The sequence below is a fragment of the Canis aureus genome, chromosome 23, assembly GCF_053574225.1.
Source record: "Canis aureus isolate CA01 chromosome 23, VMU_Caureus_v.1.0, whole genome shotgun sequence".
Taxonomy (NCBI): Eukaryota; Metazoa; Chordata; class Mammalia; order Carnivora; family Canidae; genus Canis; species Canis aureus.
Window position 1 is genome coordinate 41,833,812 of NC_135633.1, and position 9,872 is coordinate 41,843,683.

General features: G+C 36.6%; 1 long non-coding RNA gene across 2 annotated transcripts in view; it reads right to left on the minus strand.

Annotated features, from left to right (window-relative positions):
- The window catches only part of LOC144295051 (uncharacterized), a 30,278-nt gene extending 20,673 nt beyond the window's left edge, over window positions 1-9,605 (minus strand). The window contains exon 1 of one of the 2 annotated variants that reach the window (XR_013362408.1): window positions 9,524-9,605. This is a non-coding gene — a long non-coding RNA (uncharacterized LOC144295051). The remainder of the gene's footprint in view (window positions 1-9,523) is intronic. The other variant, XR_013362409.1, reaches the window with a different exon arrangement.
- Window positions 9,606-9,872: the final 267 nt, after the last annotated feature.

Sequence of the window (9,872 nt, forward strand, 5' to 3'; positions counted from 1 at the left end):
CAGTTTCAGTGTGAGAAGAGGAAAGTTATAGATATGAATGGTGGTGGTGACTGTACAACAATGTGAATGTTCTTGATGCTATAGAACTCTACACTTAAAAATGGTTAGAAATAGTAAATTTTATGTTTGTATATATAAAATTACAATATGAAAAAAGAAATAAAATATCACTAACATTAAAAAACCCACCTAGCAAACATTAGGTAGATCTAAGTTTATGGACATGAGGATTTAAAATATATAGTTTAATATTTTAAATTGTAATACATCATGCTATGATCTTATTTATGAAGGCCCGTGCTATATATGCTTGTATGATGTTGCTTACCACTTGTTCTATTCAGTGCATTTGAGATCTGTTGATGTCTTGGTTCAGAAAGAACTACCTTGTTTTGCTTTTAAGGGGTCAGTGTCTGTTACTGCCTGACCAATTAGGTGTCCCTAAGCAAAATATAAAGCATGTCCATTTTAGCACACAATCTGATGCCATCCAAATGACTATCCCAGTCTTTTTTCCTTACAAAAGTCTTTGTTCTAAGCAGTCATTACCCACAAAGTAAAAGCAGTATGCAGAATACAGTAGAGGATTTTGAACAATAAAAAAGACCTAGTCCATATTTAGAATTCTGGAACCTCTTGGGGGTCGTGTGTGTGTATGTCTGTGCATCTGTGTGGTGAAGAGAAGGGAAAGAGATGTATATAGTTACTATTCGGGATTCTTGCCAGCCTTTCTCAAGAGCTCTGCTCCAGGTAGATGTGGTACTTCTACATCCTTCTGTAACTTCTATCTAGTCAATTCTCTTTATTATTTGATGCATAAAAAGCAACGAAATTATACTGGTGGAACTACTTAGAAAGCGGACATGGTAGGTACAGTGCTCAAAGCCATATTGAAATTCATTTTATCATGGATGCATTTAAATAGCATTTTACTTTGTGCAGGAGAGGCTTAAGTTATCAATGTTTCATTCATTTTTAAAAATAAATAGATCAGGTTTTATTTATTTAAAAAATATTTACAATATCGAGTGGCATTTTAAGAATTTTCAATGATAATAGTCAATAAAGAATAATTATATCAATTGGCTTGCACATATACCCTCCTAGATATATTGGATAGAGTCCTTTTCCATATGCTACGAAATTAATAAGTAGTTATTGAGTACTTAATAGTCAGCAAAAGTTCTCCTGGTCAATTCTGTTCGTCAGTTAAAATACAAAAGTAGACACAAGACAAAGAAGTTGTGTTATGCACAGCAAGGAACAAAGATTTAAGGTCCTGACTACCTAAAGTATATAGTCTACTGGAAAGCATGATATTGAATAATAATTTACAGAAGTAATTTAATCTCATGAAAGATAAAGAATAGCACTTGAGAAGACTATCTGATGAAACCACCTATTTAATACAGGGAGTGAGAAGTGAGTATACATGAGAAAAATTATATCTTCCACTCTCAAAAATGGAGCAAACATAGGAGGAGTTAGCCAAGTACACATATCATGGTGGGAGACAGGGAATGTCACAGACTGACAGATTGGCAAGAACATGCATAGAGGCACATTGGAAATGTTTTTCACATGGATCAAATATAATTAACAATATTACCTATTGAGATAGAAAGTAATAATATGCCATAGAAAACTTCACAGGAGTCTAAGTGCCAGGTATACCTCTTTACTCCTTCTGATGAAAGAAAGCATCCTGAGGGTTTCTTCCTTGTTTCACTTAGTGTCTTATACCACTGCAGTTTGAGTGACTAGTACTGTGATCAGTGCTAAGAAGCACCCTAAGGGACAAGAGAGAGACCAGGCAGCTGAATAGTGGTCTAGCATCCTTCCCAATAGAAAGATGACATTTTTAGAAGCAATCTGAAGGCACTACTTGAAATGGTTCTTGGCTGGAAGGCTCAGAAATGCCTAAAACTCTTTTCAAGTAACAGTGACTACCCCAAAAGATTTCTCAGAGCAATATAAGAAAACAATGCATGCTTTCATTCACTGATATAAAATATGTATGGAATTTTCACTGTATACTAGGCACTATTCCAGATACTGGGGATAGAGGGCTGAATGCATTAGATAATCACAAAGAATAAGTAAGGTGTCTCATTATTGTTGGGCACACTTACATCTATAACCCAAAAAGTGGAGCTCTCTGATAGTCTGATGAAAAATTTGATAATTAAGGTTATTTGGTTGCATGTAGCAGAACATTATTCTGATTAACCTAAGGAGGTGCTGAAGGGGACTCATCTGCATAGCTTTCAAAAATAAAGAGATGGACCATCACACTTTGGGAAAATGACAAATTGGAGACACCCCAAGGATCATATTAGCACAAGCTTCTGAATTATGTCTCTAAGAGACTACTACCAAATAACTCAGTTCAAACTATGTTCTGCCTCTTTATACCTATATTTAAAATTAAATTTTCCAGAAAAAAATATAATTGGTTCAGATTGAGTGAACTCAGTTCAGAAAGACACATCTCTGGGCTTGACAATTGCTTTAGAACCACATAGAATTGCTAAAGAGCTCTTACCCACATAAAGGGGTATGTAGAAGGAAGGGGAAGAAAAGAGGACAGCTAAACACATCAAACAACTGATGTTCACTGCAAAACAGCTTAGCCTAGAGGCCTACAGAGTGCTACACAGTGTGGCTTTCCTACTTCACCTCCTTTTGCTGCCAAGACACAAATATGTAGTGGAATCCAGCATATGGATGAAATATTAAGAAGAGTCAAAGCAGATATCATGCTGAACAGACCTGCTCAGAGAAAGTACTCAGGGCTGCACTGCATATCTAGCTGTGTGGAGAGAAGCATAAGTCATGAGCATTAAGTCATACATTCATTTACTCTTTCAGTGAATTTATGGAGTGATTAGTCATTGGCATTGGGGTTGTTATCTGTAAACAGAATGAACAAGATGCTTAATGTCAGGGAGCTTCACAGGGAGCAAAGAGAAGATTCTTGGGCCATCTGCAAAGCTTACCAAGCCATATGCTCTTATCCTTTCTTATGGTAAAAGGGTAGAGAAAACAGAAGAGGATGATTAAGAATGATGACATGTTCTAACCTTTGCCTTGGCATCAGAGTGAGATGGAAGACTCTAAGAAGGAAATAAAAACAGTGTTCAAATATATGTGCCTTTAGTAGTTACCTCACCTAGTAGTAAATATGACCAAACCAGCAGAGGGGGAGAAGTGGATATGGATAATGATGGATATTGATATGCTTAAATAAGCTTTGTGAAGGGTGAGGGGTAGGATTATGAGTATAAACTATACACAGAAGAGTGGGTCATTATCACATGTAGGTTGTATTCTGAAAGCTAAATTCATTTCTGTTCTCCAAGAGTCTAACTGTACACAGATCCAGTGTCTGTAAGGCTCTAGAACTATCTCTAAGGTAATTTTGCTTCTTTACTTATTCACATGTAACTCAAATTGTCACCAGCTTCTCCAGTCTAACCCTGCCAAATACCTCCCAAGCAATTTCTGAGTTTTTGAAATATTGCCTGAAGGCAATCCTAATCAAATCCCAAAGCATCCTCTGGTCAGAAACTCATCTTGCCCCTGCATGGCTATCTCTGCCATAACCACAAGTGATTCCGGATAGACTACTTTTTATTTGGACAGCAGTGACTTTCACTGGTCTCCTCGGCTCCTAGCCCACTGCAGCTCTGGGAAACAATCATGCCTGTGTTTTCCCACAGAACTGAAAAGACAACATTTTACCTTGTGAAAAGACTTACTTGTGGTTTAGAAATAATAGAAATATAGACAAAGGACTACTCAAAGTCACCACAGTTGAAGGCCATGAGCTCAAACTGATCTCAGAGTCCTACATCAGGTTGGCTGCTTTTCTAGCTTCTGAAATATCTTCAGATGAAATATGGCAGAAATCAAGTCACTACCATGAATACTCTGCCACCTTTACTCCTCAGATCCCAGGCTCAACTGGACCAGAAGAAAGAGGGGATTCTTTATACCCTTCAGTCTAAGATCCAACGCTTCTATGGATTGAGAATTCACTATTTTCTAGAATGATGATGGTTGTAGCCAATAGAAGGCATTATCCCTCATAAATGTGAAATCAGGCTTCACAAACTCCAGAAATGATAGTCTGATACCACATTTATCATCCTTGAACTTATTAATTGCAAATAATACCAAATATGAGATCTCATGGTATTTAAAAAAAAAGACCTCACAGTATAAATTTCATAATGCTATAGCCAGTTTTGGGAAGCAATATTAGATAAGGTTAAAAGACTATGAAGTCAAGTTCCTTAGTTTTGAGTCCTGGCTCTATGGCTTACTAGATATGTGACAACACACACCTCACTTCTCAGTTTTCTCATTGTAAATTAGGGATACGATACCTGTTTTATAGAGTTATTGAGGGAATTAAAAAGATTAATGTATGAACTTAGTCAAATTGTACTTAGTACTATAGTGTGGCTGTATAATAAGCATTATGGGAGTGATAAGTATTATTATTATTGTTATAACTGTTTTCTTCTCTTGCATGAATTGATGAGAAGTTTAGGATTTACACATTTCCTATTCCTTCTGTAGTCTAGTTTTTTTTTTTTTTTTTTAAGATTTATTTATTTATTGGGGGGGGCGGTAAGGGCAGAGGGAAAGAGAGAGAATCCTGAAGTGGATTCCCCACTGAGCCCAAACCTGACATGGGGCTCAATCCCAGGACCCAGAAATCATGATGAGCCCAAATCAAGAGTTGGCCGATTAATGGACACACTCCTGCTGTAGTCTAGTTTTGGCTCTGACAGCTCCTGTGCAAAAGTTTGGACATAAATCCATATGTATAACCCAGAAACAAATAATAATTTTCAGGCATGACAAATTTTAAGTCCATGGGGCACCTGTATGGCTCAGTGGTTGGTTGAGCGTCTGGCTTTGGCTTTGGGCAAGGCATGCTTCTTGGGGTCAGGGCATGATCCTGGGGTCCTGGGATTGAGTCCCACATCAGGCTCCTGGTGGGGAGCCTGCTGTTCCCTCTGCCTATGTCTTTGCCTCTCTTTCTGCATCTCTCATGAATAAAATAAATAAAATTGTCAAAAATTAATACATTTTATGTCCACATTTTGGAAAAGAAAAATGATTATTATACAGAAATATAGTCTGGCTAATATACCCAAGTTACTTTATCAAACTACATTTAAACCTAAGTTATAGCATCAATATTGGGTGGCTGCACAGCCTACAAATTTTTCTTATAGAAAATTTTGCAAGAAGTATTTGTCTCACATCTTCATAAATAAGGAAGCTCAACAATTCAATACTTTTAAGAATCAAAGAAAGCTCTCTCCCAAAATAAATCCCATTCTACGGAAACTGCTTTACAAACATCCCATCAATAGAATTATCCTCATCCCAAAGCCTTAGCAGTCTCCTCAGATCTGAGAAAACTTTAATGTGAGTCCCTCTCTGGGCACCCAGTGCAAATTATACAATTTCCTCATTCCATCACCTTCTGTGTATGTTCCTTCCTTGTAACAGAGAAGGCCCTCAAACTTTTAATGCCTTTATTTGCACATAAGGAAACTAAGGCACAGAGTGGCTAAAGTGAGTTGCTCAAGATCTCACAGGTAGTAAATGATAGCATCATTATTTGATTCTTTGGATTCCAAATTCAGTGATCTTCGTCCAGGTGACTCTCCTTAGGAAGGTTTGTATTATTTTAAATTGTAACGCAGGTTTTTTTAAATTAATTTATTTGGGGGGGGGGTAGAGGCAGAGGGAGAGTGAGAAAGAATCTCCTGAGTGTAGAGCCTGCTGCAGCACTCAACATGGGGCTAGATCCCACAATACCAAGATCTTGACCTGAGCGGAAATCAAGAGTCAGTCACTTAACTGACTGGGCCACCCAGGTGCCCCCAAAACTAGTTGTTTTTTATCTCAGTTCTACACATAAGAAAAGTGAACCTCATGGAAGTAAAGTAACCTGCCTAAATTCACATGGTTGTTAAGCCTTCAAATGAAGTGTATTCACAAACATTCCCTTTCAATGTCCCTAAATATATGTGAAAGTTCGCCTTGTTAGGAGAAAATTATTTGATCTTGGAATAGATTTACTCTTCCATGTTATATGGGTAAGACACATGGTTTTGACCCCATGAGTGCAGCCCTTTAATTGAATGACATACTCAGTGAAATTCTTCATTGATCATTACTGGTGTGAATCTGGTATCAATTTATATTGAGCCCAAACCACTCACAGAGACTGCTTATTAGTTGGGTGACCATATAATTTATCATCTAAATCGGATGCTTTCACGAGTAAAAGTGATGCCATTAATAAAGATATCGGGACTGCAGAATTAACTGGGACTATCCCAAGCAAACAAGAATGCATGGCTAACTTTTAAGTAGCCTATGAACAGGACCATTGGCTTGCAATAATGACATTGTTTCTGGTAAGGAAAAGGCATGGTCATTCCAGGACCAAAAAATGAAAAGAATCTTATATTATGGAGGCAGATACCCCCTGGCAAGTTTCATCAAACATGCTTTGTTTACCAAAAGAGCAGGCTTCATAATTTAATCATAAGTACTTCCATTCATCACTAATCCCCTGAAGAACAGAAAGCTCCTGAAATGTGTTTTAATAATAAATATTTTCATGTAGCTTCAATCTCCTCACTTCTCCATTTATCTGGTCAGTGGAATCATAATGCTTGCCTTGTTAGACTGTGAATAGATTCTTCTAGCCTGTCTCCAGCCATGTGTTTACTAATTTCTTCTTGCTAGATGGCCTGCAGAGCAGAGTCCTGATTTCAAACACTATCTCCAAACAGAATGGCAGTGGGGGGCCAAAGGAATCTACCAAGGAAAGCATATCTGCAGGATGTTTAAAAAAAATTATAATGGTCTGTCTTGATTTTGATGCTAATCTCATGTTAAACCCTACAGTGTTTCTTGAAAATAATGGCATGGAGATGAATTAAAGGAATTTTACTCTCCCTAGGACCTTCTCTTCCTTGTTAATGTATTTATTAGTACTACACATTTAGGATTTATTAAACTGTTTTTAAATATTAAGCTGAAAAGATTGGTCTGTCAATTAACTGAAAACTTGAACAGCAGGCAACTTTTATTCCAGTTTGTATCACTATTTCTTTCATACGAGTTTAGCTGAAGGCAAAATTGTGGATTCAGCAAGACTTTTTTTTTTTATATTCATCTAGCCTCTTTCAGTGCCTGTTTCTTCCACTTTATGTCTTCTAGGGCTCTTACTGTTACCTATGGTTGCAAGATCTTGGTCCCTCTGCACTGTCACGTGATAATTTCATTAGTTCTAACTAATATAAGTCGAAGGTACTCCTCCTTCTTCACATTTTTAGAGTAGGCTCTTCAAGTGTCCAACTTCCACCAGTGAAACAAATCCCTGAGAGTGAAATTTCAGACACTTGTAGTAAGTACTGCCAGTAACCTCTGGAAAGCTCTGTTACAAACCATCATTTTTATACCACGGAGGTGATACTTGCTCGTTAAACAGATTTGTGTAATTGGCAAGCACTGATGATTTGCAGATCAGAGGAGGAGTCATACAGGGGACTGAGACGGCTTTCCACCCAGAGACAGATATTAATCATATTAATCAAGAGCAGTTATGAGAGACACAAACCAGAGATAAACCACTATACTGTGAGGCTTCTTGAGAGCAGAGGGTATGTTTTACATGTGCTTTCTATCTGTCTTTGCAACTGGCTCAATGGTGAGCACACCTAATTCACTCAGGATTTATTTGTACGCGTGGTTTTGTTGTGTTTTTGTGGGAAAAGGAAAAAAGGAAAAGTAAATGGCAGAGCTGGGATTTGAACCAAAGCCTGTGATTTTTGCCATGAAATCTCCATATAAATTGACTATCGTGAATGGATTGCTTTTGTTGTTTCCCTCCTTTTGTCACCTCCTTATGTACTTATGAAAGAAACCAAGATCAAAACTCATCACTCTAAAAAGGTGATCTGTAAAAACATTGTTTCCTTTTTACAAAGAAATTTTCAAGTAGATGGCCTAAGGAGTTTCTATATTGAATATCAGCTTGAATCTTGAGCTTTTGAGCTTTTGAGCATCACTTGTCCAGTGAGAGAGGTCTGTAGCATATAAAGAATTGGGGAATGAGTTTCTGATACACAAACTTTCCAGTTTCATCAAGAATAACTGTAGTTGGTTCTTCACTGTTGGCTGATGGTTGAATGAATAAATATATAACAGAGGCTGTTATAAAAAATGTGATAGTCATTCATTCTGTTCACTGGTATTTGCACTTTTACTATCTGCAGGTATATTTTAGGATTATCTTTCCCCACTTCCTTACAGATATGGCACTTAGCCAATGAAATGTGACCTAAAATATGTTCCCTGGTGACACAGTCACCTTTAAGATTCACTTTCTGGAGCACCTGAGTGGCTCAGTATTTAAGCATCTGACTCTTAATTTTGGCTTAGGTCATGATTTCAAGGTGGTAAGATTGAGTCCTGTGTCAGGCTCCATCCTTGGTGTGGAGCCGCTTAACATTCTCCTTCTCCCTCTGCCACCCCCTTCCCCACCATTCTCTCTCTCTCTCTCTCAAAAAAAAAAAAAAGAGAGAGAGAGAGAGAGAGAGAGAGAGAGATTCACTGTTTCTTCATATTATCACAGTATTAGAGAAAGATGCCAGTTGGTGGGGAACCTGTCATTTCATGTTCCTGAGTGAGGATGATGTGAAACAGTCAAACTGTAATGAAAATGTATTGTGAATCTGAAAGAAGCTTTTGCCAGTTGAAGCTATTTGTTGTCTAGTCAATTCTGATATCCAGTATAGATTCATCAGAAACCAAAGTTAACACTACCTTTAATTGAACTACCAAGTCATTTCTATCTAAACATAATAGGAAGAGAAGTTCTTGCTATGAAGAGAAGACCCAGCAATTTAATTCCAATTTCCTTCCAAGTGCTATCTACTCGAGCCCCTTGAACTACAAAGTCATTTCTAGCTAAACATAAGAGGAAGAGAAGTTCTTGCTATGATGAGATGACCCAGCAATTTAATTCCAATTTCCTTCCAAGTGCTACCTACTCTATCTCCTTGTACGGCAATTAAAAAAAAAAAAAAAGAAAAAAAGAAAAAATGCCAAATTGGATTTAAATATATATATATATATATTTATTTATTTAAATATATATATTTATTTATTTAAATATATATATAAAATATATTTATTTATATTTTATTTATTTAAAATATTTATTTATTTATTTATTTATTTATTTATTTATTTATCTCACTTGAATTTTACAGCAATCCTATAGATTATACCTGATAGGTATTTTTTAAATTAACATCTTATAGAAGAGTTTTAGATTTATAGAAAGCATATGGAACATAGAATTTATAGAAAACGTATAGAACATATGGTTTATAGAAACTCCTTTCATAGCCCAGTACATTTTTTAGAATTAATGAAGCAATACTAATACATTATTATTATATTTTATTCAGATTACCTTAGTTTTTCCCTAGGGCTATTTTTCTTTTCTAGGATCCCATCCAGGATATTCTATTTCAATTAGTTGTGATGTCTCCTAGGTTCCTTTCAGATGTCATAGTTGCTCAGAATTCCCTTGTTTTCGATACTCTTGGCAGTTTAGGGGAGTTAGATATCTTGTGGGATATTCCCTGGTTTTCTGTCCCTGATGACCTGAAGTTTTTCTCATGACTAGACTGGAGTTACACATTTTGGGGAGGAAGGTTATAGAAGTAAAGTGACACAATCGTCACATTGTAACAAGGGCACATTCTACAACACAGCTTATCAGTGTTGACATTGATTTTGATTAACTAGCTGGGGTGATG